Below are 11,950 nucleotides of genomic sequence, written 5' to 3'. Positions count from 1 at the left end.
TATAGTCTGCAATGTTTTTCAGAGCTTTTGAATGTTTTATTAACGTAAATTGAATCGTTTTTAAGACAATATAAAGAACACAATGTATTAGCAACACTCCAAAAACTGAAACTTCCAACCAATCTCCATTCATTTTTAATTCATTTTACAAAAGAAACGTGAAGCATCACTTTTAACATCGATAGAAAGTGAGGTGAGATGCAAGAAGTTAACTCTTTAGATGCAAACTACTCAAAATATTTCTCAGTTGAAAATATTGTACAATTTATGTGATTCATATAATTTCTAACTGAATGTGACACAAAACATTTAAAATTTTTCACATATTAGGCATACAAATAAGTGCATATTTTAAAATATTATTGCCAAAAATTTCAAAATGATTATTTGCCTAGAATTACACTTTATTTCTTTCACTATTCTATTTCTTTATGTTTTATTTAAAAAAAAATTTAAGAAAAGAAAAAAGACTGTATGGTTATGGTTAGTGTTACATAAACAGTAGATAAAGGTTTTATATCATCACATCACATATGATGTTTGTAACACACGTCACTTTCTAAAAAACAGCAAACAAAGATCAAGATTGAAAGACGGAGAAAAGCATCATGGGCAAGATTGTTTTGCTTTTAAACTTTTCTGTAGTTGTGAGCTCCTTGAGCTGAGACTATTTTCAACAGCATCTTTTTATCATTTCACAGGCTCAAGTGACTGATAAAACGGAGGAGTGACAAAGAGAGTGAAGAGGCACAAAGAAAACTTGAGAAATGACTGGGAGAACGACACTCTGAAGGTAAGAGATGTATCTGACAGATAGAGAGGCGCTGAGATTGTGTTGATAAGGTGATGGCGGGATTGTTTTTGGAGGAGTGCGGATGGAATGCTTGGAAGGGAAACATTGTGCAGTGCTGTCAGGATTCTCTCTGTGTGTGTGTGTGTGTGTGTGTGTGTGTGTGGGACTCGTGCTCATTAGTAAAGAGGTTTAAGTTTAAACCTGTCAGTATAGGGTGATGGCAAACTCACCCACCCGCCCACAATCACACTGTCAGTTTAATGAAGAGAAAGTACTGCTTACAAGAAAATGATGAAAATAGAGGAAGACATACTAGATAAAAAATAAAAAATAATAAGAGCTCATCAGGGAGGAATATTAGCTAACACTACCTGTATGAGGAGAAATGTATATATATATATATATATATACACACACACACACACACACACACGTTGTTATAATGTATGCATGTACAGGTATGTATGTATGTATGTGTGTGTGTGTGTGTGTGTGTGTGTGTGTGTGTGTTATTATATATAATACTGTATTATTAAATATTTAATGTGTAATGATTATAATACAAATATTATAATTAGAATGTACTCATCCAATAAAAAAATGTAGGGTAATGATTCACATATATATATTTAACTTCAGCTAATGGAAATGGAATTAATTGGCTCAAGTTAAAAAAATATAAATGTGAATCATTACCCTATTTTTTTTATTAGATAAGTTAATTGATTTCTTAGCAAAATATTAATGTACATTTAATTAATGACCTTATAATTGATTTGTTGTGACCTTATAATCATGACATTTTATACATTATATATATATATATATATATATATATATATATATATATATATATATATATATATATATATATATATATATATATATATATATATATATATATTACAAATTGTATATATTAAATGTTTAATTATTTCTTAATTATAAATTATATAAATTATTAAATATAATATTTAATATAGAAAATATTGAAATTATAATGTGCCACAATAATAAAGTATCATAAATTATTAATTTATTTCTCAGCAAAAATCTATTTATATTTAATTAATTGTGAGTAGAATATGATATAATTAAATTAAAATGTTATCAATTAACAGCATAGTTCAAATCCATCCTATTTTTGTTCTGTGTTGCATTTGGTTCTTGTCTATTCTTAGTTAGCTTGTTTCTTGATTCATGTGTGATTTCTTTTTTTGACGTGACATTTTTTTTAGGTCTTCATTTGTAAGGAAGATCTCTTGAGTTTTCTGACAGAATAAAAACAAGTGCAGTTTTTTTGACAGAAGATACAAGGCAAGAAACTTTAAACTTGGAAGATGACATGACTAAACCTGACTTGACAGTACTAATAAAAGCTCATTAAAAGCTTGTTCATTTAACACTCTGCAATATGTGATTTTGTTCACCAACAACATTAAAGACACCGAGGAGAGAGAGAAGGTTTGATGACCCCATGGTACATACATATCTCTTTTCTTCATTGTCCTCTCTGTTCTGCTTTCTACTAAAGCAAGTGTGTCTCATTTCAGGATCTCAGTGCTATAAAGATCCATTTTATCAGTCTATCTGCTGCTGCGTCCTCTTTCTGTCCTCGTTCACTCTCGTGCTGAAGTGGAAATCATGGTCAGCATCCCCATCTGTGTGTGCTGAGGATCAGGTGGGCTGTTTGCTGCGATTAAACGTCTTCTAATCCTCCGGCTGCTCTTCTCCGAGCAAACAAACAGAGGAAGAGAGAGAGCAGGAGGAAGAGTGTGTCGGGTTTTGGTGTTGTTGTTGAGTGGTGATGTTCAATGAATAGTTGTTTGATGATTAAGCAGTTGAGCGCATTTGGAAATCCAATTACGAATGAGCAACCCAACAAAATAAACTTTACCTGCATTGGAATATAATATCATATATTTTATAATATAACAACAGTTTAAATGATGCTTTGAAGCTTCCCATTAATTCGAAACATATTAGCAACAAGAGTTTGGGCTGCTTCTTAGAAATGAGAGACTCTGAGTCTGTTGTTTTTGTTATTTTGTTTCTATACCACAGTTCAATGAACAAGAAGATCATTTTGAGTAATTTTACATGAAATATTTCCAGTTTCTTTGTCTGTTTTTGCTCCGTCAATAAAGCCGTAGCTGAACTGTTGCAACACACAGTAACAGAGTTTAGTTTTAAAATGATTCAGTGCTTTTGAACAAATAAATGACAAATAAAAGATTAAAGGGTTAGTTCATAGAAAAAAAAAAATGATGTTTAATAACTCACCCTCATGTCGTTCCAAACCAGTAAGACCTCTGTTCATCTTCAGAACACAGTTTAAGATATTTTAGATGTAGTCCGAGAGCTCTCAGTCCCTCCATTGAAGCTGTGTGTCCGGTCTACTGTCCATGTCCAGAAATGTGTCTGTTGTCAATCCGCGTTCACGACTCTGCAGTGACGCTGCTGATGTAAGTCACTGAACAGACACGGAAGAGAAGACAATGCTGAATAAAGTCGTAGTTTTTGCTATTTTTGGACCAAAATATATTTTCGATGATTCAAAAATTCTAACTGACCCTCTGATGTCACATGGACTACTTTGATGATGTTTTTCTTACCTTTCTGGACATGGACCATATAACGACACGAGGGTGAGTCATTAATGACATCATTTTCATTTTTGGGTGAACTAACCCTTTAAGTTATAAAAACAGTCTCTTGTTTTGAACGAATCTGTGACTTAAACATACAGTCTCTTGCTGCATCCATGAACATATTTGTGTTTTTGAACAAATCAGTTGAGTGAATCATTTAATGACTCGCTCATAGAGGCAGTCTTTGTTACATTTTTTAATTAAATAATGTTTTTGAATAAATCGGTTTAATGAGTGATAAAGACAGTCCTTTGCTGCCACCTACTGGCATATCGGTGTTACTGGCAGAAATAGTCACTGACAATGTGATACAACTAGAAAAAAATCAGCAAATGATAATCCAGCATCTAGCATAGCATACTTGATAAAGTGTGCCTGAATGAACAATATTTCATCCAAAAATATAGTAAAAACAGTAATATTGGGAAATATTTTTTACAATTCAAAGTAACTTTTTGTGTTAGAATATGTTTTAAAATGTAATTTATTCCTGTGATCAAAGCTGTATTTTCAGCATCATTCCTCCAGTCTTCAGTGTCACATGATCTTCAGATATTATTCTGATATACTGATTTACTGCTCAAGAAACATTTCTGATTATTATCAATGTAGAAAACAGTTGTGCTGCCTATTGTTTTTGTGGGAAGGTGGGGAAAGCATTGTTTTTTAAGTTTTTCTGAAATATAGAAAGTTCAAAAGAATTTAATTTATTTGAAATAAAATCATTTGTAACATTATGCCTTTATGTCTCTTAATGTCTTTACTGTCACTTTTGATCAGTGCATCCTTGCTTTGCTGATACTGACTCCAAACATTTGAACGCTAGTTTATGTATATAGTTTAATATTATATATTCAGTATCAGATATCAGGCTTTTACTAGAACCATTATGCCATGACTCTGATCGGCTTCTTTGACCTGTTTTCATTTCTTACTGTCAAAAGTCACTCATCAGGTTAATTCAGGATTGTTTTTTGGCTTGTTTCAGAGCTGTGATCGAGACAAATTCCCTTTCGTCTCTCATCTTCTGATGATGCAATTTCTCCATGACACAAAGAGCCTTCAGTTTTCATCAAGAGATCTTTCACTCCGTGAGGAGCTATTGTTGTACGACATGACAGCAACAGGAGAAGGAAGAGGAGATGACACCTCATCTGCAGATGAATAATTAACAGATTGATCAAAGTGAGGCCAAACGCACCCTTTCATTCACCTGTCATTAACGCCAGCTTTGGCTTCTGGAATAATTCATCTTTTTGTTCTCTGGCTGCGTAACATGGACGTTGATTTTCTTGCTCCAGGGCTCATCAGAATGTCATATTAGGATCCTTAAAAGCAACTTGATCCTCTTGATAGCGGCTGCAGTGAGATCACATCCCTCTGCTTCATCTCACGTTGTTTCCTGCCTTTGCAGACTTTGACTTTGAAAGTTCAGAAATGCAGCATTAGGATTCTCAGCCCATCCGCTTCACGAATGAGACGAGAGCGTGCGCATGTATAAGTGGAAATGTGTGTGTGTGAACTGGTTTTACTATTCTCAACAACTTTATTATTCTTTTTTTTTTTTATTGACTTGATAATGTCCAGAAAATAAGTATTTATTAATAACTTCTAAATGTACTTCCAGTGGACCCTAAATCAAAATTCAAGGTGACTTTTAAAATGAAGAATGTATTTTATTGTAGTACTATCAATGTATTTTTTTAATAATTCAGCTTAATTTAGTTAATTTCAGTTTTTTTTTCATTTCAAGGCTACATTTCAAACATATTTCATCCCAAAATCTAATATAAAAAAGATATTTGAAGATTTATTGTGCATTGCTTTATTATTCTTCATGCCATTCCTTTATTATAACACAAAAAAAGAATCAAAAAAAGAATAAAATAAATACTAATTAATACTATAAATAATAATAGAAGTTTTAATATAAAAATGGAGATTCTAATTAGAAAAAAACCCTCTTAATATTCATTCAATTGTTCTTTATTTTGAAATATTCTTTATTAATTTTCTTTAGGATAGATAGACAGATAGATAGATAGACAGACAGCAGACAGACATACAGATAGATAAATAGATAGATAGACAGATAGATAGATAGATAGATAGATAGATAGATAGATAGATAGATGAGCTTAATCGTGTGTGTTTTGATTGTAAATGAGTCTCTGCGTCTCCAGAGATGAACATCACACAGAGAATTTACACATCTGATGCATCTCTCTCTCTCTCTCTCTCTCTCTCTCTCTCTCTTCTGTGAGTTCATCCCTCCTTCCACAGGCTGTGATAGCGAGATGTTCTCTGGCCTCTCTAAATGTGAAGCACATTCCTTCAGTTCACTTCCACAGGTCCTCCTGGCTGTAATATCGTCAGAGGTGCACTTTCCACTTCAAAGCTTTCCTCTCTCTCTCTCTCTCTCTCTCTCTCTCTCTGTGAGAATGATCCCACCCCAGTGTCCTCGCTGTGAGTCTTCATTTCAAACACTCCTAAAGGCCGTGTTGCTGTTACAGCTTTATTCTTTCATTCATGCTGTAGCCTACATCAATTATAGCAACCCTATATTTCTGCTCAAAAAATCCTTCTATATTGATTTATAAATTTTTTTGGGGACCACAATTTAGGACCCACGGTGACACAAGTCCCCAAGAGTTGGTGTATATTCAGGTTTAAGTCCCCAGTATCTATTATTTTGATTAAATGCAACAATAAACATCTCAATCCTGCTCTCATTACTTTGAATATAATTCAGTTATCTTAATGTTTATATTGCATAATTAACATTTTCATAAAATACTTGAACTGATGTTTTGTCTACCGAACTTAAGTGCTATGGACATTAAATGACTTTCCTGGGGTAAATGTCACATGACGTTCACAAGTTGTTTACAGCTTTCTGCAATTCTTAAAACAATAACATCAACAACCACAAATAAAGGCTTCCGTACAGTTTTGGGTAAAATGGCATCACTTCTTTTTTTCTTTTTTTGTAAAATACATTTGTTTTAGTGAACTGACGAGATACAGACATTGACTTTCCCACTGTAACATTATGTTTTTCACAAGTTATTTATTTACATCTTTCCGCAAATCAAAACACAGTTTTAGCTATTTTAATCCAGTTTCATTCCATATATATATATGAACATATATAAAAAGGATTTTTTTGTGACAAAATAACAAATGGACTATGACTGACTTTCCTGAAGTAACAAACTGCATTTGAGTAAATATTGCAATAGTATGAGTTTTATGACCCAACAATATCACCTTGGTCATTATCATTAAATCCATAAGAGGAATTAAATGAAGTTTCCTACTAGCTGTTAAACTGTTTGGATCAGTACCAGCGGGCTGTGTGATTCTGCTCTCTCAGAGCTGATGATGACGTGCTGGATCTGTTAATATTCCCTGCTCCAGCGCTCCGTCCGTCTCCGTCGGGGCTGTTTGAGATGGATCTAGGCCAGTGACACAGGGCTCTTGAGAAAAAGACTCCAGTCACTGAGCACTGGGTTATTACAGCTGTCTTCAGTCTTCAGTTACAGAGAAAGATCTTGATTCGATTTAGATTTAATATTGGGAAAATAAGAAAAAAATCATTTTTCATCCAGAGACTGAAGTTACAGCATGTTGTTCTGTGGTTGGACAAGCTGTACTAGCAGTTAGATATTTGGACATACTTGCTCATTATTTTCTGTTTTTTTTTTATTATAACAATAGTGTAGTTTTTTTATTATTATACAAACACACACACACACACAGTGGTGTGAAAAAGTATTGGGCCCCCTCCCTGATTTCTAATTTTTTTGCATGTTTGCCACACTTTCATATTTCAGATCATCAAACAAATGTAAATATTAGTCAAGGATAACACACGTGAACACAGCATGCTGTTTTTAAATGAAGGTTTTTATTATTAAGGGAAAACAAAATCCACAACTGCATGGCCCTGTGTGAAGAAGTGTTAAATCTGTGGTTTATCACACCTGAGTTCAGTTTCTCCAGCCACACACACACACAGGCCTGATTACTGCCACACCTGATCACAATCAAGAAATCTCTTAAACAGGACCTGCCTGACAAAGTGAAGTAGACCAAAAGATCCTCAAAAGCTAGACATCATGCTGAGATCCAAAGAAATTCAGAAACAAATGAGAAAGAAAATAATTGAGATCTATCAGTCTGGAAAAGGTTATAAAGCCATTTCTAAAGCTTTGAGACTGCAGCGAACCACAGTGAGAGCCATTATTCACAAATGACAAAAACATTGAACAGTGGAGAACCTTCCCAGGAGTGACCTGCCGCCTAAAACTACCCCAAGAGCATAGTGACGACTTATTCAAGAGATTACAAAAGACCCCACAACAACATCCAAAGACCTGCAGGCCTCACTTGTCTCAGTTAAGGTCAGTGTTCATGACTCCACCACCAGAAAGAGACTGGGGAAAAATGCGAACACCGCTGCTGAGCAAAAAGAACATAAAGGCTCATCTCAGTTTTGCCAGAAAACATCTTGATGATCCCCAAGACTTTTGGGAAAATACTCTTTGGACTGATGAGACTAAAGTTGAACATTTTGGAAGGTTTGTGTCCCATTACGTCTGCCATAAAAGTAACACAGCACTTCAGAAAAAGAACATCATCCCAACAGTAAACTATGGTGGTGGTAGTGTGATGGTCTCCTTCAGCACCTGGAAGACTTGCTGTGATAAATGGAACCGTGAATTCTGCTGTTTACCAAAAAATCCTGAACTTCCGGCCATCTGTTTGTGACCTCTCAAGCTGAAGCGAACTTGGGTTCTGCAGCACGACAATGATCCAAAACACACCAGCAAGACCACCTCTGAATGGCTGAAGAAAAACAAAATGAAGACTTTGGAGTGGCCTTGTCAAAGTCTGACCTGAATCCTATCAAGATGCTGTGGCATGAACTTAAATAGGTGGTTCATGTTCAAAAACCCTCCAATGTGACTGAATTACAACAATTCTGCATAGATGAGTGGACCAAAATTCCTCCACAGTGCTGTAACCGACTCATTGCAAGTTATCACAAACACTTGATTGCAGTTGTTGCTGCTAAAGGTGGTCCAACCAGTTATTAGCTTTATTTTTTGTTTATTTTTAGGTCACTTTTTCACACAGGGCCATGTAGTTTTGGATTTTGTTTTCCCTTAATAATAAAAACTACTAAAAAATGTTGTGTTCTCTTTTACTAATAGTTAAATTTGTTTGATCTGAAACATTACAGTGTGACAAACATGCAAAAAAATAAGAATTCAGGAAGGGGGCCAACACTTTTTCACACCACTGTCTGTATGTATATACTGTATGTATGGCAAGCCTTTCAGGAAATAATTCTATTTATAATAAGAAGTCTGAATAAATAGAATGAAAGTCTGAATATATATGGAATGAAAGTCTGAACATATATAGAATGAAAGTCTGAATATATAAAATGAAAGTCTGAATATATGGAATGAATGTCTGAATATATAAAATGAAAGTCTGAATATATGGAATGAAAGTCTGAATATATAGAATGAAAGTCTGAATATATAGAATGGAAGTCTGAATATATAAAACGAATTTCTGAATATATATATATATATATATATATATATATATATATATATGGAATGAAAGTCTGAATATATAGAATGAAAGTCTGAATATATGGAATGAAAGTCTGAATATATAGAATGAAAGTCTGAATATATGGAATGAAAGTCTGAATATATAAAATTAAAGTCTGAATATATGGAATGAAAGTCTGAATATATAAAATGAAAATCTGAATATATGGAATGAATGTCTGAATATATGGAATGAAAGTCTGAATATATAAAATTAAAGTCTGAATATATGGAATGAAAGTCTGAATATATAAAATGAACATCTGAATATATGGAATGAAAGTCTGAATATATAGAATGAAAGTCTGAATATATAAAATGAAAGTCTGAATATATGGAATGAAAGTCTGAATATATAGAATGAAAGTCTGAATATATGGAATGAAAGTCTGAATATATAAAATTAAAGTCTGAATATATGGAATGAAAGTCTGAATATATAAAATGAAAATCTGAATATATGGAATGAATGTCTGAATATATGGAATGAAAGTCTGAATATATAAAATTAAAGTCTGAATATATGGAATGAAAGTCTGAATATATAAAATGAACATCTGAATATATGGAATGAAAGTCTGAATATATAGAATGAAAGTCTGAATATATAAAACGAATTTCTGAATATATATATATATATATGGAATGAAAGTCTGAATATATAGAATGAAAGTCTGAATATATGGAATGAAAGTCTGAATATATAAAATGAAAGTCTGAATATATGGAATGAAAGTCTGAATATATAAAATGAAAGTCTGAATATATAGAACGAAAGTCTGAATATATAGAATGGAAGTCTGAATATATCAAACGAATTTCTGAATATATATATATATGGAATGAAAGTCTGAATATATAGAATGAAAGTCTGAATATATAAAATTAAAGTCTGAATATATGGAATGAAAGTCTGAATATATAAAATGAAAGTCTGAATATATGGAATGGAAGTCTGAATATATAAAATGAAAGTCTGAATATATAGCATGAAAGTCTGAATATATAAAATGAAAGTCTGAATATATAGCATGAAAGTCTGAATATATAGAATGGAGGTCTGAATATATAGAATGGAGGTCTGAATATATAGAATGAAAGTATGAATAGATAAAACGAATTTCTGAATATATTTATGGAATGGAAGTCTGAATATATGGAATGAAAGTCTGAATAGATAAAATGAAAGTCTGAATATATGGAATGAAAGTCTGAAAATATAGAATGAAAGTCTGAATATATAGAATGAAAGTCTGAATATATAGAATGGAAGTCTGAATATATAGCATGAAAGTCTGAATATATAGAATGAAAGTCTGAATATATAGAATGAAAGTCTGAATATATAGAATGGAAGTCTGAATATATAGCATGAAAGTCTGAATATATGGAATGAATGTCTGAATATATAGAATGAAAGTCTGAACATATAAAATGAAAGTCTGAATATATAGCATGAAAGTCTGAATATATAGAATGGAGGTCTGAATATATAGAATGAAAGTCTGAATATATAAAACGAATTTCTGAATATATATGGAATGAAAGTCTGAATATATAGGATGAAAGTCTGAATATATAGAATGGAAGTCTGAATATATAAAACGAATTTCTGAATATATATATGGAATGAAAGTCTGAATATATAGAATGAAAGTCTGAATATATAGAATGAAAGTCTGAATAGATAAAACGAATTTCTGAATATATATATGGAATGAAAGTCTAAATATATATAATGGAAGTCTGAATATGTGGAATTTTATATATTCAGACTTTCATTATATATATGTACAGACTTTCCATATATTCAGACATTTGTTTTATATATTCAGACTTTCATTCTATATATATTCAGACTTTCCATATATATTCAGAAATTTGTTTTATATATTCAGACTTTCATACTATATACATTCAGACTTTCATTCCATATATTCAGACCTTCATTCCGTTTATTCAGACTTTCATTCCATATATTCAGACCTTCATTCCGTTTATTCAGACTTTCATTCCATATATTCAGACCTTCATTCCATTTATTCAGACTTTCATTCCATATATATTCAGAAATTCGTTTTATATATTCAGACTTTCATTCCATATATTTAGACTTTTATTCTATATATATTCAGACTATATATATATATATATATATATATATATATATATATATATATATATATATATATATTATTATAATTTTTTCAAACTGCTTCATTGTCTAGATTCCAGTCTTTTGTTTCCCATTTTCATGTTTTTAAGAACAATTAACCTGAATTATTATATTTAGATGTATCACAGCTATAAAATTATCAATGACTTGTTTCATGATCTTTATTTTTAAATTTTTTATTTTTTTTTTTGCAGTTTTTACATCCTTGGTTTGTTCTACAATGGTTGTGTCCGATACTCTAAGATGATTGTTTTATAATATAACACTAAGATATAAAATAAGAAAAGTTTAACATATCTGTGTGACTAATCAAGTAAATGTGTTTGTCCGTGCAGGCGGTCAGATGTTCTTGTTCCAGTGAAGCACAAGATCCTCACTGGATCATCTCAAATGCTGCAGAACATGATCATCAGGATTGTTTGTGTCAAAATACTCACCACAACAATATCATACAAGGATCCTTCCATCTTAATGTAAGTCGCTTTTTGGTTTGTTTTAATATGCATCTCATATGGTTTTGTTCCAGATAACCAGTGATATATTTAAAATTTCATTTCACTCGAGTATGTCACGTCCATGCGTCTCCTCTTCTGCATCTCTATGTAATATATCACAGTGATAACAGTTATCAGATAGAAAAATGTATATCTGATAACATATATATATTTAGATATTTATCAGATCTCAAGAACACTAC

General features: G+C 31.9%; 1 long non-coding RNA gene across 1 annotated transcript; it reads left to right on the top strand.

Annotated features, from left to right (window-relative positions):
- Positions 1–343: 343 nt before the first annotated feature.
- Positions 344–5,182, top strand: LOC127942224 (uncharacterized). Its single transcript, XR_008149285.1, has 4 exons — positions 344–793; positions 2,347–2,474; positions 4,433–4,629; positions 4,746–5,182. It is a non-coding gene; the product is annotated as an uncharacterized LOC127942224 (long non-coding RNA).
- The last annotated feature ends 6,768 nt before the right edge of the window (positions 5,183–11,950 follow it).

This window comes from Carassius gibelio, chromosome A21, assembly GCF_023724105.1.
Source record: "Carassius gibelio isolate Cgi1373 ecotype wild population from Czech Republic chromosome A21, carGib1.2-hapl.c, whole genome shotgun sequence".
Taxonomy (NCBI): domain Eukaryota; kingdom Metazoa; phylum Chordata; class Actinopteri; order Cypriniformes; family Cyprinidae; genus Carassius; species Carassius gibelio.
Note: the sequence above shows the minus strand (reverse complement) of the source record. Positions and strands in the feature narration are given on the sequence as shown.